Source organism: Tachypleus tridentatus, chromosome 9 (genome assembly GCF_004210375.1).
Source record: "Tachypleus tridentatus isolate NWPU-2018 chromosome 9, ASM421037v1, whole genome shotgun sequence".
Classification (NCBI taxonomy): domain Eukaryota; kingdom Metazoa; phylum Arthropoda; class Merostomata; order Xiphosura; family Limulidae; genus Tachypleus; species Tachypleus tridentatus.
In genome coordinates, this window is record NC_134833.1 from 139,909,021 (window position 1) to 139,936,404 (window position 27,384).

The window sequence follows — 27,384 nt, forward strand, 5'->3', positions numbered from 1 at the left end:
TCGTGATGATAGTTGACAATCTTAACTTAAACGTTCATTGTCAAATTTCAGAATCGTGTGACATACTAAGACCAAACAGTTTGCAATTTTGAATTTGTAAAAATATTAATACCCGTTGTTTCCTAGTGGGACAGCATAAAGTGCAGGGACATACAGTGCTAAAGTCTAGAGTTTGAATTCCCACTGTATACTCAGCAGATAACCCAATGTGGCTTTTTAAAAATAAACAGATTTATGGAGTTCATTTGTATGATTTTGTATGTGTGTGTGAATTGCAGGTGAATTTTAAAATGACGCGAATATTACATTTTACTGTTGTTATTACTTTTATGTGTTTTCAATTTAATTACGAAATAACATTTTCTTTTAATAAAAAAATGAAACCCTGAAAATGCAAGTGTTAATTAAAAAATAAAAGTCATAAAATTGTGTTAGAGAAAATCATTTGTTTGGTATAATCTTGGAGAGAATCATTTATGTGATATTCGTATACACTATATGAGCAAGGCTCGAATACGTTACTATTTTGCAATGTAGGGCAGCACATCCGAATCTTTTGGGTTGCCGGCCCGGCATGACCAATCGTTTTAAGGCGTGCGACTCGTAATCTGAGGGTCGCGGGTTCGCATCCCTGTCGCGCAAAACATGCTTGCCCTCCCAGCCGTGGTGGCGTTATAATGTTACGGTCAATCCCACTATTCGTTGGTAAAAGAGTAGCCCAAGAGTTGGCGGTGAGTGGTGATGACTAGCTGCCTTCCCTCTAGTCTTACACTACTAAATTAGGGACGGCTAGCACAGATAGCCCTCGAGTAGCTTTGTGCGAAATTCAAAAAACATATTTTGGGTTAAGGGTCGAGTGTGTGTGTTTTTTGTTTTTTCCCTTATAGCAAAGCCACATCAGACTATCTGCTCAGTCCACCGGGGGGAATCGAACCGCGGAATTTAGCGTTGTATATCCGTAGACTTACTGCTGTACCAGCAGGGTAGAAGGGATAAGTGAAGGTACCAAACTGATGACATAAGGTCATAGACGTTTTTACTTGTTACTCGTAATTAAGACTATTTATTATTAATTGTAATTATTACTTTAGAGTTCTGTCAGCTCATTTGGTAGAAGCTATTGCATAATTTTTTATCATTTTAAAATTTTGGATTGAAAGGTTTGTATTAAAAATCAATTTTTACGGCGATGATGGGAAAATGTTTTCTATTCGACAGATACGGTCCGATAGTAATTTATATCTACCAAAATTTTTCTAGTATTTTTTTGTTATGTTTTTTGACCAAAGAAGTACATTTTTTCGTGAGCATAGCATGCTTTAATGGGTAGTTTGGTTTAGAGCTATCTGCTTCTTTCACCGCTAGGAATCGTTGTAAGTTTGTAAACTTACCGCTGTCCAACCAGGGTACATTTAGTGGCTGGCGTTTCGAGTGTGGGTTTGTTATAATCAGTTAGTAACCCTGAAGTAACTTTGTGTGAGATTCAACAAACAATGTACCAGTGTTTGTAATACTTTTACAACACCTAATATTTACTTTTAATCTCATGCAGTAATAGTAGATTTTTCATACAAAGTTCTGCCCTACAAGTAAACAGAAATTAAACAATTTTTGCCCTTCTAAAAGTAATCTAGAAAAATACTGTAAGATGTAACATTTTATAAAATTTTGTTTTTGTTCAATGTGACTAAAATATAAGTATTGATTTCCAATTATTAGTTCGATGCTTGTCTGACGCAAGACAACATGAGAAAGAAAAAAACAACACAGTTACGGTTAAGAAGATTACAAAGAATATAACATGATTTACCGTTAATCGGCCCGACATGGTCAGAGGTTCGAATCCTCGTCACACCAAACATGCTCGCCCTTTCGGCTGAGGGACCGTTATAATGTAACAGTTAATCACACTATACGTTAGTAAAAGAGTAGCCCAAGAATTGGTGTGGTAATGACTAGCTACTTTCCCTGAAGATGATCTAAGAAGGTCGAAACGTTGTTCTGTACTTTATTTTAATTAAAGTGTTAATACCCACACCAGTCGTCTTCAGAATACATTATTACTTTAAGTGGGTTTCTCGTCATCACGAATGTTTGTTAATTCTGACTTTAGAATGTGAAACGGTTTAAAATTGTAGTAATGGTGATGGGTTTATATTAAGTTTGCTCCCTTTTATGATACACAATGTAGTTCCTACCTGAGTTATTCCATCTTTCAATAAACCTAAAGTTTTAAACATCAGTATTTTCGGTCCAGGATAATTTCATTTTAAACAATGTATTCTCATTCACAGAGAACTTATTATGCAAATAAATTTGGAAGTGGTATATTCAGAGTCAATTGTTTTTGTTCCCCATAAGATATAGCAGACAATATTTTCTTGTTTTTAATTTCATCTAAATATTTTTTTTTAATGATGAAAGAAGAGTTTTTATCAGAATTCAAACACAAGCACGGTAATATATTAGTAAAGATCATTATAATACCAGAAGATGGCGCTAGCGTTATCGTTAATTTGAAGAATGTTCTTTACGTTTAATGTCGAAAGTAAATTAACAAATGTTTAAATTAATAGCAACGAATTTTTCACAGGAGCAATATTACTATTTATGGTAAGTTTTTGTTTCTTTTTGAAGTAATGAAAGGTCCAGGAGCACACAGTATAGTCATAGTGTTACGTATTGAGAGAAAAATGACTAATTGCTTCATATGAGAGTCCGGCATTGTCAGGTGGTTAAGGCACTTGGCTCGTAACCTGAGGGCCGCAAGTTCGAATCCCTGTCACATCAAATATGCTCGCCCTCTCAGCCGTGGGGACGTTATAATGTGACGGTCAATCCCACTATTCGTTGATAAAAGAGTAGCCCAAGAGTTGGCGGTGGGTGGTGATGACTAGCTGCCTTCCCTCTTGTCTTACATTACAAAATTAAGGATGGCTAGCGCAGGTAGTTCTCGTGTAGGTTTGCACGAAATTCAAAACAAACCAAACCAAATATTTCACTTAAAGTTGAAGAAAAATGTTGATACTGTACGTGACTCTACAGCGAGGTGTTTAAAATCATTATATTATTTACAAATGTTTGTTTTTATTGGATCAAGCTTTCATTCAGTTTTTAAAGCTCCTCATTTTCACGAGTTATTTCTTCACAATCAATTCTTGTCCGTCGCTGGTACAGCGGTAAGTCTACAAATTTACAACGTTAAAATCAGGGGTATCAGGAGATAGCCCGATGTGGCTTTGCTATAAGAAAAACACAATAAACTATCATAGGTTACATCGAAAACATAGGAACTTGACATTTGTGTGTTTATTCATAAGGTATTCAGGGTTCAGAAGTAATCATGATGGCTTATAACGCAAAAATTCGAGGTCTGAACTCAACATCAGACATAATCTAAATAGTCCGCTGTGTAACTTTGTACTTAAAATAACAAACTCATGTTACTAAAAAGTAGTTGGACACGTCTATTATATTATGAGCCCCAAACTGTAAACTTCTAATGTATAATTAAATATCATTTAAATATTGAGGTTACAAAGTTAAAACATTTATTAACAAAAGAAAGGTATCAGAACCTTTACAAACCTCTTTACTGAGGGGTGACATCGAGATCATAATGTTCTCGTGGTTTGATGGGCTTTCGTTTTATTTTTGTCTTGCTTTCTTTGTGTTGTTGTAAAACCGCCTCAGTCATTTTTTTTTGTTTCGAGTATTAATACACAGAGTGGTATACTAAACACAGAATATATCTCTTGATGACAAGAAACCCACTTGAAATAAAAATGTATCTCAGAACGGCTGGTATGTTTAAAGATAGGAAATGCTATAATTCTTATCTTGAACTGTCAAAATACACATCACCTTTCATGTTGTATCATGAAGCTACCAACGGATTTTAAAGTTACGTGTGAGAGTAAACTGGTATGTTGTTGCATTTAGACTTATCTTGAACTGTGAATGTTACGAGAGTAAGCTGGTATGTTGTACTTTTAGACTTACCTTGGACTGTGAATGTTACGTGTGAGAGTAAGCTGGTATGTTGTACTTTTAGACTTACCTTGGACTGTGAATGTTACGTGTGAGAGTAAGCTGGTATGTTGTACTTTTAGACTTACCTTGGACTGTGAATGTTACGTGTGAGAGTAAGCTGGTATGTTGTACTTTTAGACTTACCTTGAGACTGTGAATGTTACGTGGACTGAGTTACGTAAGCTGGTATGTTGTACTTTTAGACTTACCTTGGACTGTGAATGTTACGTGTGAGAGTAAGCTAGTGTGTTGTACTTTTAGACTTACCTTGGACTGTGAATGTTACGTGTGAGAGTAAGCTGGTACGTTAATGTTTTCGACTTACTCTGAAGAATTAGGTAGGCTATTTGACGAACGAAGCTTGTTTGTTTGTTTGTTTTGGAATTTCGCACAAAGCTACTCGAGGGCTATCTGTGCTAGCCGTCCCTAATTTAGCAGTGTAAGACTAGAGGGAAGGCAGCTAGTCATCACCACCCACCGCCAACTCTTGGGCTACTCTTTTACCAACGAATAGTGGGATTGACCGTCACATTATAACGCCCCCACGGCTGGGAGGGCGAGCATGTTTGGCGCGACTCAGGCGCGAACCCGCGACCCTCAGATTACGAAGCGCACGCCTTAACGCGCTAGGCCATGCCGGGCCGCGAACGAAGCTAAAAAACTCGTTTTTTAACCGTTAGATAACGAATTCAGTAGTTTTTTTAGAGTGATTAGTTAATAGCGTTATTGTTGGTATATTTTTATATGACTTACATTATTAAGGAATCTAACGAATCAAGTCATGTCCTCACAATAGATTTGGTGTACAAATATCGAAATCTACTAATCGTTAATTCTTGGATTAGGAAACAACGGTAAAATGTCCAGTGAATGACGATTATAATGAAGATTCATACATGTGAGAGATATTAACACGTTTACATTAAAATAAATAAAGATTTACACATGGCTCGTGTTATTCCACGGTATTTAAAGAAAAACAAAAGATTAAAGTGTGAATTCGTAAACGGATAAGAATCCGTTCAGCGTGTTGGCTTATTCATAAGGAAGTGTTTATAAAACAAAACTCACTTTAATTAACGTATTAATCTAGATTCATGAAAAATTGTTTATTAAACAACTTGAAACTCACCAATTACCGTACTAATCTAGATCCATAAAAAAGTGTTTATTAAATAACTTGAAACTCACTAATTACCGTACTAATCTAGATCCATGAAGAAGTGTTTATTAAACAACTTGAAACTCACTAATTACCGTACTAATTTAGATCCATAAAAAAGTGTTTATTAAATAACTTGAAACTCACTAATTACTGTACTAATCTAGATCCATAAAAAGTGTTTATTGAACAACTTGAAACTCACTAATTACCGTACTAATCTAGTTCCATAAAAAAGTGTTTATTAAACAACTTGAAACTCACTAATTACCGTACTAATCTAGATCCATGAAGAAGTGTTTATTAAACAACTTGAAAGTCACTAATTACCGTACTAATCTAGATCCATAAAAAAGTGTTTATTAAATAACTTGAAACTCACTAATTACCGTACTAATCTAGATCTATGAGGAAGTGTTAATTAAATAACTTGAAACTCACTAATTACCGCAATAATTTAATTTTAAAATATTTATTTATGATCTCGAAAAAGAAGATAAAATCGGAAGACACCAGTATTTTTTCATTGGTCATACTTACCACGATATATTAATTTTAAAATAATACTAGCGAGTTAATAAACTTTTTTTTTCATGTCTGATGGCTAGGGCACTCGACTCGCAATCTGAGTGTCGCGGATTCGAATACCTGTCACCGAATACACTTGATGTTTCAGCTGTGGGCACATTATAATGTGACAGTCAATCCCATTATTCGGTGGTGAAAGAATAGCCGTAGAAATGACGGTGAGCGGTCTTGACTAGCTGCCCTGCCTGTAGTTTTATCATTACTAAATTAGGGACGGTTAGCGCAGATAAAACCTCATAATTTTATGCTATCAGCTTTACATTGTAGAATTTGTTTAAAATATTTATATATTAATTTCACACTATTTGGGTGACCTAACTTAACATGAACATCGAGTTAGAAATACAGATGTGGTTCAATTTATAAAATTAACCTTTATAATTCAGTAACTTAAAACATTTCGTAGAAGAGCAATAATTTTTATGGCATGTTATTCAAATGTTAACATGTGATACTTTGGACATTGAAAAATGTAATACATTTCTCTTCAACGCCATATTTCATTAACCACACAGGAAGCAATTTATGTTTGTATAACAACGGTTTTGTACGTTTTCTCCAGGGACAGTTGTTAAAAACCTTGCTCCATTAGAACAAAATATATCCTCCACACCTTTCTCCGCAATTCAGTTCTTTTTAAAGGTAAACAGCTTCCTGGGTAGTAGTCCTCTCATATCTTCGTTTCCTCCCACCCTTTTGGACAAATTTTAGCAAATTGTAAAAATCTCACGTCTTTTAACAGTTTCGCTAATATTTCATCTCTGATACCGACTTACTTAACGATTAAGGGCCGGCATAGCCAAGTGGCTAAGACGCTCGATTCGTAAACTGAGGGTCGCGGGTTCAAATCCCCGTCACACCAAACATGCTCGCTCTATAAGTCGTGGGGGCGCTATAGTTTGCGATCAGTCTCACTATTGGTTGGTAAAATAGTAGCCCAAGAGATAGCGGTGGGCGGTGATGACTAGCTGCCTTTCCTCGAGACTTACACTACTAAATTAGGGACCATTAACGCAGATAGCCCTCGTGTAGCTTTGTGCGAAATTCAAAAATAAACGAACTTAAAGATTATCATATACTTTAAAATATTATATCTCTTTTAACCTTTTAAAACAGTTGAAAATAGAACAAAATATACAATTAAAAGTGTAAAATGAGAAGAAAAACTCGTAATTTAATAAGTTCGTTAACTACGCTCATCGAATGTGATAAATTATAAAATGATCATTTATACTTAAAACGTTCAAATAAATGTATGTAAAATATTAGGTAGTTCTATTAATATATTTGTTTTTTGTGGATACATTTTGTTATCAGTTTTATTAGTTACAGGTTGACGACTCTCAAGCTGTAGGTGAGTTATAATAGTAACTGTCAATTCCTTGGGTATGTCCTTGTTTATTGGCTGCCTTCTCTTCGAAAAGATGGCAGACAGCTTTCCCATATATTAAAAATAAAAATGTTATTGCTCGCATCTAATATTTGAATTTCGTACATAGCTACACGAGAGCTATCGGCACTACCCGTCTCTAATTTAGCAGTGATAAAAACTAGATTCAAGGCAGCTAGTGATCACCACCCACTGCCAACTATTGGGCAACTCTTTTACCAACGAAGAGTGGGATTAATCGTCACTTTATAACACCCTGACGGCTGAAAGAGCGAGCATGTTTTGGTAAGACGGGAGATTCGAACTCGCGCCCCTCAGATCGCGACTCAAGCGCCCTAACCACCTGGCCATGTCGGGCCGCACCTCTAATGACAGTCGTATTATTTGTACTATTACGTGTATGTAAACAGCGTAATTCAAAACGTTAACACAAGATATTGATAACATTTCATATACAGGATGAGTTCTCTCCATCATTTGAGATTCGTGGCTGAAAAAGAATCATCGTGGAACCGGATGGGGGGGGGGATCCTTCTACGAGAACTTTCCTCGTTTTTGTTGAAAACAAAATAAATGTTATATTTGTTGACGAACAGCGGTTAAAGATCACTCATTGAGTAAAAAAAAAACAAAGTTTCACTATTTTATGTGATGAGTCAAACCACGTGCACATAAATCACCGTGAGCAGCGAAGTTTCCTCTCGTTATGTTTTTTTTCATTTCCAGGAAGATGCGAGTTCAAACATTTACGGACTTTTCAACAGACACGTGAAAACTTATAAACCATCGTGTTGATGTTCTTACCTTCAACATAAAACAAAAATTTTTGAACGAACTCCAGTTCAGGGAGAAGTGTACCAGGTGAGACATGTCGTTCTTCATAGTAAATAGGCTTAATGTTTTTCCTGCTTCCTGTTGAATATCTTAAGCTTCTAACACATCGGGCAGAAGGGATACACGTTCACCTCTCTCTTTTTTACCCAGTTAGTTTACATACACCAGTATTAACACTATGTTAAATTGTCTTAGCGTTCCTAACCCCCACATACAAACATTCACTTTCTAACGAAAGTTAAGCATACATGTTGCATACAAACTGTAAGCATCATTAACTGTTCCTTCTAGACTTTGGAAAACTTATCTTTTCATGCTTGTCTGCCATTCCCTAGGCATCAAATCTCGATGAGCGCTGAACGAATGGTGATTGTGGTGTTTGCGCGTTTAAGTTAATGTTAACATCTGATGTTCAATCGCCAAACTATAGCCTCCCACCCCCACCTCTTCCGACCACAAAGCTCATCAAAGCAGTACCTTACAGTATCGGACTTAGTTTATAATTTATTCTCGCGTTTATAGTACCATGAACACAAACACTAAAACACAACAATTGGTGTCAGTTTGTAATATCACAGTAGAAACACGGTTACGTGGTCGTTCATGAACGTTTACAAGTAAAACAGATTGACCATTACTTTTCTTATACACCTATTGTTTGTTTACTAAATGTTTGGATCTGTTTATTTGTGTGCCTCTTTTCAGTATTCAGTTATCTGTATTTCAGTTGTCTGCTATCTGTTGGTTGTGTTTTATTTTTATCGTTATTCTTTCTGTCTTTACTTTTTATAGGTATTAGTTTTCTGGGCTACTGGTTTATGACGTCAGCATTTCTAGCCAGTTTTTATTATTATCATTACTTTTAGTACAGGGTTGTTTCGTACGCTTTTAAAGTAGCTTGTATTTGGTCTATAGCTGGTTTTAGAATGTGACTAACCGTAGATGAATGAATTGGAAATATCCGTATTGTTACGTTACACCTATAGAGCTCCGAGTGCACTCGGAGCAAACAACAAAACGTCATGTTGCTTCAGGTATAATACATGAAGTATAACAAAGTTTGTTGGTCACTACTAGCGAAACGATAAATTTAAATACCACATAAAAGAAATATGGCACTGTTGTCTACTCTTTTTACTTCCTGTTGATGCAGTTTAAGATGGTGAGTAACACAAACATACACCGCTTGTATCTGCTTCTCCAAGATGGTGATCGTAAAATGTTATTTTGTTATGGTGAAGGTAAGACGTTGATATTGACGATTTATGTGGTTCCTCGGTACTTCATTATTGAATTTTATGTCACTGCTAGGCCTTTATTTGATTGAGTAATTTAGCCCACCTCTATAAAACTTCATCACAAGATGTTGGTTAATGATATCTTTTATGATCTGTTATAAAGTGCGAAGTAAATAATAAAAAGGAAAAATTTCTAACTCTACTAGCAGCGACATCTAGCGATATAATGTCTAAGTTCTATAGTATATATGCATTATGTCCATCAACAAATGTCGTTTTTTATTCTTATCTTTAAATAAATAAAATACTGCTGATATACTGTAAAAAGATCTGTGGCTCTGTATGAATACAATTTAAAATAATTAGCACTTTGTTCATTAATAATTAGATGTTTTTTTGCAAGTTCATCAAATCAAAAAAGAGCATATAAACAACAAGAAATGTACTAAATGTTCCACCATTTAACTATAGATATTGGTAGATAACATACACATATCGGTAGGTAGATGGAAAGATAACAGCCATAGGCAAGCAGTTAGGCTGGTTAGACAAACAGACAAATCTAGATTTTAGCTATTTTTGAACAAAAATAACTGAAGTTATGAATAGATGACAGATATAGGCAGGCAGATGGATAGCTTAGACAGAGATAAATCTATACCTTATTTATTTTTGACAAGAATTATAAACTTTAAATCGTGCTTTAGACAACAACAACACACAAAATTTAAATTTCCAAATTATAATGTTTCAACTGTTAACTACAAATTTTGACAATGAGCAGAAACAAACACACCGGACTGCTTGTGTGTGAATAAGACACTCAGATCGAACCAGGCACACCTAGTCTACACACGTACAAATAATGGAAAGACACACACACGGTGAGAATGGTGAACCTTTCACGTTTTTTATTACGTGTAAGACTAAACCACAATGTATACATTTTCTTAGCGACCCAATTTACTGGTATTAAACACCCGACAAGTCAATAATTGTTTATTTAATTCAACATATTTTTGTAGCCAAATAAAATGAGGTGTGGTTTGTGTAGTGCAATTTTGTTTGTGTACAACGACAGACGAACACAGAGTGACATACAGATAGACAAAGATGAACAGACTAATAGATTTATACAGACAGACAGGACAAATTAAGATAGACAGATGTCCAACGATAGATAAGTGACTAGATTGATACAGAGAAATAGACAGATGAATATATTGATACAGGTAGACAAGACAAAGACACAGACGAACAAATTAGATTATTGAACGAAGCTAACTCTATGCTAATTCTCCACGTACGATATATACACTATCACAACAAATTGGACAATAACTAACACTGATGTTTTAATGTGCTAGTAGAAACATTCCATTGCCTACTTTGTGTAACAATTATAAGTTCTACTTTCGTCTCTATCCCCGTGTCTTCACATTTATCATTAACAGGCTGAATCAGTAAAACCTTCTGATGTAAAATATTGCCATACCGTGGTTGTATTATTTTTATTTGGTCGTAAATTCCTTTGTGTGTGTATGTGTGTGTGTTGCACATAAGGTTTTTCTCATTGGTTGGGTGTGCAGTGCCTTGCTATTGGTTAACAAGAGACCCCGGGAAGTTGTGAACAGGCCTCGAGGTGGCCGGATAACTGAGCATCTTCAGACAGGCCACCAGCGTTGCTGAGAGTGGAGCTGAGGTCGATGGTTCAATAACAGCGACTCGTAGTTTCACTTTTCCTTTCCCAACTCTACTGATCGGTTCATCGTTCCTGTGGAACAACTAGCAAAACGTTCATTTTTCCCACTCCCTCAGACCAGCTATTGTATCCCTACTCGAAGTGATTCCATTATTCAGAAAATAAAGAATTGTTTATCCCACTTACAGAAAGCTGGAAACACGTGGGGTGAGGTGCGTGGAGACATTGTCGAGCACGCGGCACGTGACTGCAACAAAGTGACTTGAAATGGCACGCACTATTGTTAGTTTCAGGTAAGTGTGCCAGTTTTTCTATCACGTTTAACGAACAGAGAGATGGAGTTTATCCAAACAATTCAATCCAGCTTTTAAAGAGATGTATTGTAAAGTCACAAAGTGACAAGCAACACGAAAGTTTCCGAATTTTACAAAACTTGTAATTTTAATATGAACACACCACGTATTATCGCTAACACTTGTGTTAGGTGAGTACAGGAGGGACACCTGTTACGCGACACTTGAGAGAAATATAAAACGTTACTGTGAAAAACAGTGACCAGTAATAGAATATTCAATCATCTTTTACTTCCGGGGGAAAATCTAGTCAATCGAATCCCAAAATTATTATCTTGGTGTATTTCAACCTACTTTTACTCATGATTCGTTTGAAACTTGAAACGTCGCAAATTAAGGATTTTAGTAAGGGAAATTGTTTTCATAGCACATGTACAATAAAAATAATATATTAGAAACTAAGAACAATTATTGATTCATGTATATATACTGTTAATATTTAAAATTGTTAGTGTGTTTTAATGTGAGACTTAATAATAAACACTTCCAAGTTCTCTACAACAATATATTAAAACTAATTTTACAGTGTCAAAGTAAATTTTAGATCGATGTAAATTATTAAAAATAGTTATGTTTAAACCTATGACAGCTAACAGTTATTGTGAAAGTCAGGTCATAAAGAAAATAAAATGTAGCAACAAAGATAAAATGATACCAGTTAGAAGATGAGAAATTATAAACCAAGAAAACATTTAATAATTTACTACATTACAGTATGTACCTTAACATCGTTTGTTGTATACCTGTTACTATGCTATTTTGTTTCCCTGTATGGTTTGGTCCTGAAACGAGCAAGCGCACGCACACCTCGCGTGGGATTTATTTCGTTGTTTTCACGGGAATGGGTCCCCCGCTTGTACAGCAGTAAGTCTACGGATTTACAACATTAAAATCAGGGGTATGATTCCCCTCGGTGGGCTCAGCAGATAGCCCGGTGTGGCTTTGCTCTAAGAAAACACCCACCCAAGTACTTCGCGGGGATGGCGAGACGGTGCGCGTGTGCGTCATTCGCTTGACGCGGCGTTGAACGTGACTCTCGTTCAGCGTCAGCTTCACCTATTAAATAAATATTTAAACAGTTGCCAAACTCGAAACGTTCGTCCGATTGCTAATACATGTAAACTCGAGTTTTTCTAGCAAAATTTAATTGAAATTGGCTCAGCCAGTAACAACAACTTGTGATATCAAGACACTAGCTGTCTTTTAAATTTACCACATAAAGTTTTGTCTGAGAAACATTCTCAGACGTGATTTTCGGAAGTGTAACAGGTATTTGCTGTATAAGACAACGACTTGGAGAATAAAATTTGTACCTGATTATTAACACTCCTACGGAGAGACGTTTCTAGTCCTGATTTCTCCAAGCCCGTTCTCCAGGCTGTGGTTTCGCTAGATAGTAGATAGGGACAGTGGGAATCTCGTTAATCCATTCATTAATGAATTTAAATGGCAATTTCATTTAAGTACAAAATTATTAGCCTAATATTAATAACCTTTCAAGTTGCTCTGGGGCCTATTAGGCCCCACTTTTCGTAGGAGTGTTAAAGGATACTTTTCCTCAAGACAGAACGAACGTTTCGAATACCTACACTAATCTCTTGATTTGCTAGAAGAACAAAACTGCTACCTAATCCACTCGATTTTCTGTAAAACTGTCAGCTCACGCCAGAAAAGGGGTGCGTAGCACTTGAAGCACGTGACTAGTTAGTTGTGAATGGATGTTCGCCAAATGTAAATTGCAGCTCGTGACGTTCAACAAGACACGACTGATGAAAAACAAAATTGTCTGCGTATTCTTTGTAGTGTTGTATAATGTGTGATTAACTATTTAATCGATTGAAATATCTATAAACGATTTGGAAATTAACTTTTTATGCTTTGTATTCATTTTTTTAAACCTTACAATGGTAAGTCTCAGAGTTTAATCCGCACAACTGACATAAAGACTTAACCCATTGTATAACTTTGTATTAACACAGATAAAAATATTTAAAGAAGGCACGTGAGTTTAGATGAACGTAGGAATGAGGTGATAGACTTTACGTTTGTTTGATTAGTTGGTATTGGATTTCATGCAAATCTATTCGAGAGCAATCTAATTTTGAAATGATAGATTAGAGGAAAAGCGGCCAAACATAGTTAAATGACTAGATTGATACAGATAGACAGGACAAAGATAGGCAACAGACACAGATGAACAAATTAATTTAATGACGTGAAGCTAACTCTCTATTTATATACGTCACTCTCAACCACTTTTTTTGTTTGTTTGTTTTCTTATAGCAAAGCCACACCGGGCTATCTGCTGAGCCAACCGAGGGGAATCGAACCCCTGATTTTAGTGTTGTAAATCCGAAGACATACCGCTGTACTAGCGGGGGGCACACTCTCAACCACACGATATACACTATCACAACAAGCTGGACAATAACTAACACTGATGTTTAAATATGCTAATAGAAACATTTCACTGTCACGATTACAAGCCCTACTTTTATTTACAATTTGGGCTACTCTTTACCAATTAATAGTGGGACTGACTGTCACATATAACGCCTCCACCACCCTCAGGCTGCGAGTTGAGTGTACTAACCGCCAGTTAGTAAGTAACGTGGTTACTTAGGGTTAGTGGAAAGCAGTGCCATCTACTGTTTTGCTTTGCTTAAACTCTGAAAAAAGTTCATTATTCCGTCTGACGTAATTGTTTTTTTTACTTGTTTTTTTCTATTGTGTATCAGAGAAGTAACCGTCACAAATAAGGGTCAGCCCATAATTACCGAACTATAAATAAAAACTAATTAACGTAACGGCCGCAGGTTATGAGCCATGAATGAACCACGCCACATATGGCTGACTTAGGTATTTAGAGGATGAAGACTTAATCAAAAGGTGAAGATGGGTTCTACTTTAAAATACGTGGTAGAAATGACAGCCGTCATCTTGTGAAAAGTAAGATATCCCAGAATATTGACTTTAGTCTTACTTTGTCAGTGAAAAATATTGACTACTTTCAAACTTTCTTTTCTTCTCAGCACCGGAACCCATTTATTTCTAGGATTTGTCAACCTTGAGTCTCTACCGAAAACCAGCATCAACCTTTTGAGTAATTCGAATATTTTACACAAATCATAAATGTAAATATTCAGAAAGCTCCCCTAGCGGCAAGTGAGTACAACTTACTAGCAGGAAATGTCAACTCTACGGTTTTATGTTTCAAACAAGACTTTTATAATCGTGTGCTTACATGGGCTAGCCAGGTTCGAGCGGACATAAACAAAATTTAATGTTCTTCTATTACATATCTCAAAGACTTAGGCTTAAGATACTTTGGATAGCAAAGTATCGAATGTAACTTATAAGCTATATCATACCGTAAAGAGAAAAATGAACTTAATTTCACAGATATCTGTTCTACACTGGAATCTCATTCCATCTTTTATTTACTCGTAATTTAATTTTAATACATCATAGTTTGACAAACATTGTGTATACACACGTTCCTTTTTGTATTTTCAGAGACAGCGTATCTGAAAAACAAACAGTCCATATCAGTTTTGTGCGATGTATCCGTACTTATTAATCTATTAGTTATACCACTACTTTTTAGACAATTTTAAAGCGTACAAAAACTTCCACTGACTTAGCGTTAAGTCTGTAGGCTTGTAATGCCAACAATTAGGTTTCGATAACCTTTATGTAACTTTGTGTTCAACGAAAACAAAGAATAAAAGTAGCAAAAATTACGTCCCCCACTGGAACAGCGGTAAGTCATCGGATTTACAACGCTAAAATCAGGGGTTCAATTCCTCTCGGTGGATACAGCAGATACCCCGATGAGACTTTGGTATAAGAAAAAAACACAAACAATACTCCGCTACCTTTAAAGGCCCGGCATGGTCAGTTAGGTGGTTTGAGGCATTCGACTCTTAATCCGGGGGACGCGGGTTCAAATCCCCGTCACACCAAACATGCTTGCCCCTTTTGCCGTGGGGGCGTTATAAGATTACGGCCAATCCCACTATTCGTTGGTAAAAGAGTAGCCCAAGAGTTGGCGGTGGGTGGTGATAACTAGCTGCCTTCCCTCTAGTCATATACTGTAAAATTAGGGATAGTTAGCACAGATAATCCTCTTGTAGCTTTGCGCAAAATTAAAAAAAAACAAACAATTTGAGCTTAGTAGTTAATTAAATGTTAATATATATTAAATTTGTGTTATTGGCCAACAAGACTGATACACACAATTTCCTATTTTAACATAAATATATTTTAGTATATAAACAAGAAAACAATACAATTTATAATACTGGTTATTACTAATAGTTATTACACATGGTAGTTTATATATTAGAGTTTTACAAACTTAAAGACAACACTTAATATTGCATCTGGTCTAGAACTTAATGTTTTATCGACGATCCAGGTCTACGACGCGCAAATTAATTCTGAGTTGATATTGTTGCACCTCGCTCGAGTTAAAGACGTCTTCTTTACTTGCTTTATACCGGTTAGAAATTCACTTGTTATCGAAGAAAATATTTAATGTCCTTGTAGAAACAATAACGTCCGAAGTATTTCACTGAAGTTGAACAATTTGTTATGTTTGAAGTCTGTTAACGTTCCTGATCAAATTCTGTAGTTTTCCGATTAATAGGCGTTAATCAAAATTACAGCTTCCTAGATCTATAGCGTCCTGACTGCAGCTGTCCAATAATATCCTCCCCCCTGTATCTCAGCTAGTCGCCTTTTTATAGGAATCACGTGAGTTTGTAGAGCTTTCGACAATATTCTCGCACGCTTTCGTCAAACAAGTATCGTTGATTTTCACTTTCAAGAATTCTCTACAGGTTTCGAGAACAAGAGAGACTTACGTAACACGGAGTCAATAATAAACGTCACATGCAAAAAAGAAAACTTTACTGGAAAAAGACTGGGCAATAAAATAAATGTACATTGGTAAATTCGTTACAGACGTCACATAAGAGACGCTTAACGTTACAATTTGTACTGTCGTGACATCAGTAAGCATGCACATGCCATGAATCACGAGAAGAATTGTTCACTCTGTAGGCTTCAACACAACATGACATATGAAGTTCAAAAGCAAGAAGTAAAAATACTTGTTACTCTTAATTTTGGGGTTATTTACTCTTTAAACAGAACACCTTCGGTGATCTGCGCAAGTACAACTAGTAATGTACACATTCTGTGTTATACTGTCATTGTGACCTACGAGCTGAGTAGCGTTACTGGCGTTTTATGGGACTATTATGATAAGTTTATTGTTAATCTGTGTGTGTGTGTGTGGCCAAAGTTATCTAACTTTTCTCATACTCTTTAACGAAAAATTTCATTTACAAACTTTATCTTGCGATTCAACGTTGAAACAACATAAATAAGATTATTTTGTTATTCTAAGTTTTCAACTCTCCAGTTTATCTGCATCATCATACAAACTCATTCCTTTGACCCTCAGTTTCTCTTGTACTTTTAAAACCGACAGGAATTCGTTTGGCCTAGATTCATCTCCACGATATTTTTTTCTGCTCGCGTTTCTTTCATTCTCCAGTCTAGTGACCTTCTTTCCTTCAGTCTCTCGCCTCCAGTCACATATGGTTGTTTTTATTCCAAGGAGGAGGAGGAGGGGGGAGAACTGTGCAGGGATTGCTCCACAAGGTTTAGTTGTTCCTCCCTGTTGCGAAATACAGATATCAGAAAGTGTCAAGAAATAAAAAAAACTTTGTAAATAAACAACTTGAAGAAGAATTTGAAAGTCTTTGTAGAAGGGGAAAGTTGGATAACACAGAGTTAGAAATAAAGAGTCCCCCCCCCGTTCTACCAGTTAGGGGGATTCATGAAATCCGTATAAAAAAGGGACCATCTATATTATCCTGGATTATTTCAGTTGACTTACCATATTTTTGTAGCTGCATTTGGAGTTGCGTATTTTCTCTTTTCCATTTAAAGAAGTGACCTTGTAGATTGTAGTGTGAAATACACACTTTACAACAAACATTGTTGGAAACATTTGAAAAGCTGTATTAGAAAAACGATAGAATTGGACATTAAGTTAAATACTGCGAGAAGTATTTCTTTCTTTTCGTGGATTTAATGAAAATATTCAAAACCTGTGTGTCACGTGCCTTAACTTTTGGCTAAGCTTGTACAACACTGTTCAGTAGGTAATAGAAAGATAAGAGGCCACTGACCTACCATTTGACGGAGGAACAACCGTCCTTTAATCCTGGCCATGAATAATTATTAAATTCAAGTGGTAATGGTTGCCAATCCTTCAATGTGTGATAATACAAGCAGTTGACTCTCTTATTTGTGACAACCACTATGTCGTTGTCTCTAAATGTAAATGAAGATTGATAGTGTCTGACCCCAGAGGGTACAACGAAAAATCTTCCAGATGTATGGAGGAGTTACTCTAGTGTTTAAAATACACTGCTACGGAAGTCGAGAGGATTATAAAATATACTCTTCTAAACAGCAGAAACATCTATTTATATTTAGTCAGTTTTTAGCTGTAAGTGCCCCTAGTATTTTACTGTATCACTATCGCTTATGAAAATAGTTTTTTAATATTAAAAACTTTTCATATATCCAGTAAAAATTTTACGTATTTTACAGAAATTAACACTTTATAACTGTCAAACAATGGTTTATAAGAATAATGAAGTGAAATGTTTTTGGGAAACATACTACATGTTTCTCCAAATTATTTGTCTATTTTTTTAGGCCCTATATTCTGTCGATACATGTGTTAGATTCGCCCAGAAATAGATCACATCATTATGCGTATAAGTCGTTGTTTATCAACTTAATATTATATTAGCATAATGTGTTTACTTATTTGAACGTTTCTTTAACTTTATTTGATCTTTTTTATATAAAAATGTAATTTTAGTCTTTTTTCTGTATGTGTGTGTATTTTCTTATAGCAAAACCACATCAGGCTATCTGCTGAGTCCACAGAGAGGAATCGAACACCCTGATTTTAGCGTGTTAAATCCGTAGGCTTACCGTTGTACCCGCGGGGGACTTCTCTCTGTATCTCTTATAGTTTGTTTGTTTGTTTGAAGTTAGGCACAAAACTACACAATGGGCTTTCTGTGCACTTCGTGTGCCACAGGTATCGAAACTCGGTTTGTAGTGTTGTTAGTTTGCAGACATAGCGCTGTGCCACTGGGAAGCCTCTTATAGTCAACGTGTTGTATATGAATAGACAAATAAAAAGAACTAAAGCTTGTCGTTGTTAGAGTTCGAAAGTGGCTGTTGGACTCCTAGGATCAAATACGGGTCCACGGGTCAAATATACCGCCTAAGGTCACCTTGAAATAAGATTAAAATTGACTTGTAGATTGTGGAACGAAACAAATTCCCAAGTTTCTATAAAATTTTACAAAAAAATTGCTTTCTTATAAGAGATGAAAAACAGTGATGTAAGTCAAACGTTTGTCTGCATGATTGATCGTTAACCAGTGTTTGTCAAACGTCAAACTAAGAACTAAAATAATTCGCCATCGTGTTGGTCTCAACGTTTTATTACACGAGATAAGCTTTCATCCTTCTCAGGAACGATGCACGTGATGACAGTGTAGTTCCTTTTTTGGAGGGTCAGTTTTGTATCATACACTAGTTTTCACAACTTACGTGACTCAGCGGCTAGGGCCCTCTTGATGAACAATAGTACCATACTTTTAATATTACTGTACCAATTAATTAGCCAAGAGAAAGTCTGTTTGTCTGTACTTAAGCACAAAGTTGCACAATGGGCTGCCTGTGCTCTTCCCACCACTTTTAGCGTCGTAATTCCGCAGAATGCTGTGCCACTGAGGGAGGGGGGGTCGCTAAGAGAAAGTAATGATTTGCATCGTTCTAAACGAAAATACTTTGTCTGGTTGTACTTAAGCGCAAAGCTACAGACCATCCGTACTCTGCCCACCGCGATGATCGACATCCAATTTCTAACGCTGTACCTCTGAAAACATTCTGCTGTGCCCGTTCAGTGTTCTTAGCATTCAAAAGGTTCGCCTTACTTTCTCTTTTAACGTTACAAACAAAATACAGGTGTAAAAAGTATTTAAATTAAAACAACGTTTCAAAGTTGAGTTAGTTACAAAGTTAAGAAAATTATCCCCACTTCAAGCCCCACAACGGTTTGTTTGCGGACTCATACTGCTAGAAACCGGGTTTCGATACCCATGGAGGACAAAGCACAGGTAGCCCATTGTGTAGTTTTGGGTTTAATAACGAAGAAATATTTTTCTTCGTCTTGAAAAACTTTGATAAAGATTCTTTTTTCTCTCTTGTGTGGTTTACGAAGGTAAAGCTGTAGAGCAGTAAAACGGTTGTACTAAGGCATGGAGGAACATGGAAATATCTGACTGGTTCATATTTTATTCATGGTAACTCTGGACACCGTGGCATTAAATCTTGTTTGTCAAACCTAATAGAGATCCAGAAACAACAACGTCAGTGGCTAATCCGTATATATGTGCCTCACATTTAGACATATTAAGATATAATGAATTCGTAATCCTCAGGAGTTACAAGCTCCTTAGGAGAAATTCAAAACAGTCAAATAAGACTAACAGAAGCTGTTTATCTGATGGTAACAGCGGGTTGCCACATGAACCCACGTTCTTTTCTTAGATTACGAAGTATCTCAGAAGTTTCGTTCTTTTTTCTCTCTCTCTCTTCCCCCCATCTCAGCTTCGTTAAGTAAAAAAATGCTACCAACACCTGCGGCTCCATCAAACGGAGCCTTCCCTTCAACTTCAACGCTTTCTTTCCAATTACTCCTTATCCTGTTGACTCCTTTCATTTACATGGGTGAATGGTGGTTTAATTGGCGAGCACGTGGGTGGTGCAAGAGAAACCAGGGAGCCTTTAGTTGGAATGACAAGGTGGAGATGATGTTGTTTGTTAGCTCTAAGAAAGTTTGTAGTCTAAGTCCTAATGTTTCTTGAATATAGAAATTGAGTTTCTTCCAATGTTTTCAGTGATTTCTCTTATCAGCTTTTGGGTTTACATATGTACTATTTTCCCTTTTATTATTTATACACCTATTCTAATCTCACTACTATTATTCTGATACTAATTTTGTTTTTACATAATTATGTTCTTCTCTGACACTAACTCTATTTTTACATTGTTATTTATTCTTCTCTGACACTGGCTCTGTTTTTATTTAGTTATATATTCTTCTCTTACACCAACTCTGTTCTTACCTAGTTACACATGCTTTTCTATTACACCCACTCTGTTCTTATTGAGTTACATATTCTTCTTGTACACTAACTCTGCTCTTACCTAGTTACATATGTTCTTTTCTGACATTAGCTGTATTATTATCGATTTGCTTTTTCTGACATTATTTTCTTATTGAGTTATTTTTCTCTGTTATAGTGTTCCTTATCTGTTCTATTTGGCTTAAAATTTGTTTGTTTATGTCTTACCTCGTGCTCTAATCCAGTTATCTGTTTTGTTACTAACTCTGCTTTTATAATTATTTGTCACTGACTGTTCCTATTTAAATACTTGTTTGTCTCCGTTAATATATTCTTATCTGTCGTCTCTGTTCTGTTATCACTTTCATACTTATCTGTCGTCTCTGTTCTGTTATCACTTTCATACTTATCTGTCGTCTCTGTTCTGTTACTACTTCCATACTTATCTGTCGTCTCTGTTATGTTACTACTTCTATACTTATCTGTCGTTTCTTTATCTCTGTCGTTATTCTATTTTCGGGCCCGGCATAGCCAGGTGTTTAGGGCGTTCGACTCGTAATCTGAGGGTTTGCGGGTTCGAATCCCCGTCAAGCCAAACACGCTCGCCCTTTCAACTGTGGGCGCATTATAATGTGACGGTCAATCCCACTATTCGTTGGTAAAATATTAGCCTAAGAGTTGGAGGTAGGTGGTGATGACTGTCTGCCTTCCCTCTAGTCTTACACTGCTAACATAGGGACGGCTAGTGCAGATAGCCCTCGTGTAGCTTTGCGCGAAATTCAAAACAAACCAAAGAATCCAGTCCTCCATGTTACTATATTCATATCTATAGTTTGTTTGTCTGTGTTACCAGCTCTATTCTTATCAGTCGCGTGTTTGTCTCTGTTAGTATTATATTCTAATCTGTCGTCTGATTTCTTTATTTCTAAACTTTATTCTTATTTGTCACTGTTACAGACTGTTCCTATTTAGCGATTTGTTTGTGTGTAAAATTTCTATTGTAATCCGTCTTTTTTGTTTGTTTGTTTGTTTTTTTGGAATTTCGCACAAAGCTACTCGAGGGCTATCTGTGCTAGCCGTCCCTAATTTAGCAATGTAAGACTAGAGGGAAGGCAGCTAGTCATCACCACCCACCGCCAACTCTTGAGCTACTCTTTTACCAACGAATAGTGGGATTGACCATCACATTATAACGCCCCCACGGCTGGGAGGGCGAGCATGTTTGGCGCGACTCGGCGCGAACCCGCGACCCTCAGATTACGAAGCGCACGCCTTAACGCGCTAGGCCATGCCAGGCCTCGTCTTTTTTGTTCATTGATGTAATCGGCCACTCGATCGTTCGTTCAGCCAAGCAGAATACTTGTGTTAAACAGTTTTTGTTTAAAATAAAGTTTTGTTCTAATAAATAATAAAATAATACTAATTATTATATTTTCTGCAAAAAATATTTATCTTCAATTTTTTTAAAACATAAAATAATTTCAACATTCTTGCCGTACACATTAGGGATAAATTTACATGTGTGCAAAAGGCACTTCAAGCAGACTTCAAGAGCACGTGAATTATGAGGATTTTTATAAAATTATTCGATTTCTGTTTCTAAAGTTGCTTTAACCTTAAAACTCACACACGCTTGAATGGGAAGAGAATATGACTCCTATTGCTTTGTTATTTTGTTTGTTTGTTTGTCTTTTATGTTTCGCTACAATCACGCTGGAAAACATTGGTTTGACACGTGCGCGTTTCATGGCGTTTTTATTGGTATATTCTTAAGATTCTGTTTTGCTGTAGAAACATTAGTGTATTGATTGTTGTTGTTTTTCTGTACATATACAATCAAGAGACATGAATGTCTTTTAAATTTCTAGGCTCTGCGACATAGTTTTGATTACTGAAAATCATAAATTATTTATTTTCTTCTGGGGTCAGAGGTCAATATAATAGTTTAATACATGATGTGTTTCACAGGTAATTTTGACGTTGCTACTTCTGTATTCCTAACTGATTTATTTTATTTCTTATTTATTAACAACTGTGTGTACAGGATTAAACAAAGCATTAAAACACTGAGTTTACATACAAAACGTGTCGAGCTATGTTTGGATCATAAAAATGTCAATAAAACAATTTTGATAAAAGTGATTTGTATAGCTTAAGATATGCTTGTCATAGAATTATAACACCTTCCTTGTTTTTAACGTAAACGTGACTTTTCACTGTTTTGTAATAAATTTATAAAATTACCATATAAGCCTTGTATCTTTACAAATGGTTAGAGCTAAAGAATTTATAAATCAGTAACACAGAAATCATTTGATGTCAAAATGAGTAATATTTGTATGTAATCAATCCAACTTACTTAACACTAAAGCAGTGATCCATAATATAACACACTGTAATCCCCATGTCTCGAAGACCACATTTCTGATGATTAAGAACACTACAGATACTCGTCCAACGTGTCTTGAAGATCCAGACTACTACAGATGACCATCTGATGATCGCCTTGCTTATTTTAATGATCAAGAATACTAGATACAGTACTGTGTTAGAATAAAGTCAAGAATTTCAAAGAACAATGTAAGGTAAATCACAGATGAAATATTAAAAGTTTATTTATGTTCTTATTTAGTACGACAGAAACTCAGTGGAAGTGATTGAGTTCAGCAAACAGTTCATATTCTGTTTGACTACTTTTTAATTTAATATGTAGACAGTCTTTTAGGCGTTATTATAACATATTTAATCAAAGTGTTATTTGACAGTATACTCCAAATGTTTGTAATATACTCCCATAAAGTTTCTTTGGAAGTAACTTTTGATTTGTCAAGTTTTTGATCTATCAAATCCCAGATCTGTTCAACTGGGTTGAGATCGAGACTCTGTGGGGGTTATTACATCATTTCAATGACTTTAGCAGCTTTTTTCTTAGCTAAGTAATTTTTGCGTAGATTGGATGAGTGTTTGGAGTCATTGTCTTCTTGGTAGTGGAATCCTTTAGCAATAATAATAAAACCACTGGGTACACGTATCTGGTGGTACTTGCGCTGGTCCATTATTCAATCTATTTTGCAAATATCTCCTGTCCTGTTAGCATACAAACACCCCAAGCCATCACACAACCTCCCTATGCTTCATGGTAGATGCAATGCGTTGAGGTAAATATTTTCAATCTTTCATTTGCTGTATGTACAACCTGTGCTTTGAACTAAATATTTCAATCTTGGACTTCTCCGTTCATAACATCCTATTCCAATCATCAACAGCCCAATTTTTTTACTTTTTATCAAATTTCAGTCTATTGACAATATTTAGAGATTGATGTAAAGGTTTTCTTAACTATTCCATTTTGGTCGAGTTTTCTCGATACTGTATATTTGAACAAGGCTTAGCATGGCCAGGTGGTTAAGGCGCTCGACTCTGAGGATCACGGGTTCGAATCCCCGTCGCACCAAACATGGTCGCCCTTTCAGCCGTGGGTGCGTTATAATGTATGGTCAATCCACTAATCGTTGGTAAAAGAGTAGCCCAAGAGTTGGCGGTGAGTGGTGATGACTAGCTGCTTTCTTTCTAGTCTTACACTACTTAATTAGGGACGGCTAGTGCAGATAGCCCTCGTGTAGCTTTGTGTGAAATTCAGAAACAAACAATATTTGGACACTTTTCTGTCATTTGGTACATGGTTGTTTATCTCATGCTTGAGATCAGTGTCAGTCTTCCTTTTGTCCCGAAGGCTGTATAAACGAAGAAACGTAGCATCAGTATCATTGAGTTTAGGTGTTCTGACTCTTCCTTTCCTATTTTCTAATTTACTTGTCTCAGTTTCGCGCTCTAGGGTGTACTTTACAGTGTTTGGGGAGCATTTCAAGTGTGCAGCAATTTGTCGGCGAGTCCAACTAGCGTCATGTTAAGCTTTTATGCGAACTCTGTTCTACTGACAATTCCCTATGTTTATTGGGTTGCAACATGACAGTAAAAGTTTATATATGGTGTTAAACACTGTTTTTATCAAGGTTTATTTGTGGAGTGCTGTTAAATCGATTTCTTTTAGCATATACCGGTACCATTTGGTAGCTTCTTTCCATATAGTAAAGACACTGCATGAGGTACTACGACAGTTATTTCACACCCTAAATTTGATCAGTATGTTCATTCAACCAGAATCCTTTTGACATGCTCTTGGTACAAGTACATGGTAAATCTAAATAATGCTAAGTATTCCCACCCTGGGTCATTCAGTTGTCAACAGGAATCAGTGAAGTATTATCATATCGTTGAAATTAACATTCTGTAATGACATGGAAGAATTAACCACGTAAAATGGAAAGAATGACAAAATATTATCTTATCATAACATTTTTGTACAGAATTGTATAACATCTGCTTAACATCTGTTGATTAAAAACAATATTACATATATGCGACTCACGCATGTGTCTTGATAACCAATAATTATTCAGATATTCATCATAGATCTTTTGGTCACATATTCAAAGACCATAGACTCCTGTCATAGTGTGTTGATGGCCAAGAAGACCGCAGACTCTCGTTCTACGTATTTTTGACCTTTTGTACATTACTTTAAAAAAGTATGCTTTTTTATTTATTCATGGAAGGTTCTTATTGACTCATTTTTGATGAACCATCGACGTTTCAAACTAAATATCATTCAAATTTATAACATGCTTTCTGGGAAGTGGTGTTTTAAGTCCCACGGGAAGAGTTGGGTGAATAAGAGGAATGTTTTAAATCTTTCCAACAAAAGTTACCTGGGTCAGAAGTTGTTTTTTGTTTAGAATGTTCTTTCGAAGATTCATCAACTCTTATCTGCGCACATCTGTCCCCAGAGTAGTAGTGAACAACACCCACCGTCTTTTCTGTGGCCTCTTGTCTTTTACGTACTGGTTAGGGTTACTGAACTGTGAATCTGAATGTTCAAGAGTCGGAACCCATTGTTTCGAAAATGCGCTCTGCATTTTGTCTGTGGGTGCGTTATAAGAGTTATGGCAAATCCCACAGTTCAGTTCGACGAGAGTAGCCTAAGGGTTGGTGATGGGTGCTTGTCATTAGCTTTCTTTCCTCAAGTTTATAAGTTCCAAATTATTGACGGCTATGCGCAGGTCGTTCTTGTGTAGCTTTGAGCAAAAATTCTTAAACAAACAAATACAGTCCAAACAAGTATTACATAAAGAAGTATTATCTTGTTTTGAGTATATTTCTATCAAAAAAATTAAGTTAAAACCATGTTCATAAGTTCACCAAAGTTTTGCTATCCTAAGTGTTCGTCCATTAAAACATGCCAACATTTACAACCATTTTATCTTGTGGTCGACGAATCGTGGTGTCCAGAACTTTGATTTGTGATACCATATTTTTTTCGAGTGTATTTTTTATATTTCCGTATCCGAACCAATTCAGGCCAGTTGGTTAAGGCACTCGACCCGCAAATGGAGGGTCGCGGGTTCGAATTTTCGTTGCACCAAACATGCTGGCCATTTCAGCCAAGGGGGCGTTATTATGTTACGGTCAATCCCACTATTCATTGGTAAAAGAGTAGTCCAAGAGTTGGCGGTAGGTGGTGATGACTAGCTGCCTTCCCTCTAGTCTTACACTGCAAAATTAGGGACGGTTAGCGCAGGTAGCCCTCGTGTAGTTTAGAGCGAAATTCAAACCAAACCCAACCAATTCCGAAAAACGGCTTATTGGTTCTCTGTGAAAAAAAGTTTTAATATGTAATTATTTCATTAGAACGCCACCTTAGCTGCTCATCGGTAGCTAGAAAAATTGTGACAGGTGGAGATCAAAGCAATTTTTGTAAATGGATGACACCACTTTGAATCAACTCGTGTCGATGTTCTGTACTTGCGGAGTTTTTACCTGTCCCATGTTCAGATATTTATGTGTTATGTATGCTCCTGAACAGGAAACAAGAACGACAGATTTACCTAAATCGTGAAACTGATTTTGTCTTCACATTCTCACGTTTTTGATAATGGAATCACTCTACGTTGCAACGTGACTTTAATTTTAAACCGTATGATGGCTCAGGAATGTTTTTTGTTTGTTTATTGTTAAGCACAAAACTACACCATGAGCTATCTGTGTTGTGACCACCACGAGTATGGAAAGTCGGTGTTTGGTAGTGTCAACCCTCACACACACTCGTACATATACATACATATATCCGTATATCTTGATGATATCAATAAGATAAAATTTTTGCAAAAAAACAACAAGAACTTGATTCTAGCTTAAATTTTTCAGTGCAGCCGTGTTATCTTCATGCAGCTTTCTATAATATTATATATCAAAGTCCGGAGTTTCAGGTGTCAAAGGTGACGTGAAAGGAAACAGTAGGTCAGGGCTTAATTCCTACTTCATTACGCATCACAAATGTTGGTTGAGATTGGATTCGTGGGGATGGAGTTACCACATTATGGTTGAGTGCATCTGAGTTGTTCTGTGTTCCGCTTATGAAAAACAAGTACAAAAAAAGACGAAAACGTTTGCACTTTGTACTGTTTACTACAGCCCTCGCTCCATAGTTTGTGATCTGTCACACTGCATGACATCGTAGGCCTAACTCTTTGGTTTAAGGTTTGTCTATAAAGTAAAATGTCATCCTGTCGTATTCTACACAGTCTCTCATCAGAGCATATGCAGTTAACATACATTTATACTCTAGGCCTAAGCACGTAGTTTGCTCTGGTAGGAAACTGATTATCATAAAAACACATATATTATTAAATTTAGAGTGGTATTTTAGCCACACCGATGACACAGAAGCAAGTTAAGTAGGAATCTATAATGTTTTGAAAGACTGATCTAATGACGCTACGTTGTGACAAA

At 36.2% G+C, this 27,384-nt stretch overlaps 1 pseudogene across 1 annotated transcript in view; it reads left to right on the plus strand.

Annotated features, from left to right (window-relative positions):
• The first annotated feature begins 10,910 nt into the window (after window positions 1–10,910).
• LOC143226516 (papilin-like) overlaps window positions 10,911–27,384 on the plus strand; it is a 146,596-nt pseudogene continuing 130,122 nt past the window's right edge. Inside the window, exon 1 of the transcript XR_013014654.1 lies at window positions 10,911–11,239. The product of XR_013014654.1 is annotated as a papilin-like (transcript). The remainder of the gene's footprint in view (window positions 11,240–27,384) is intronic.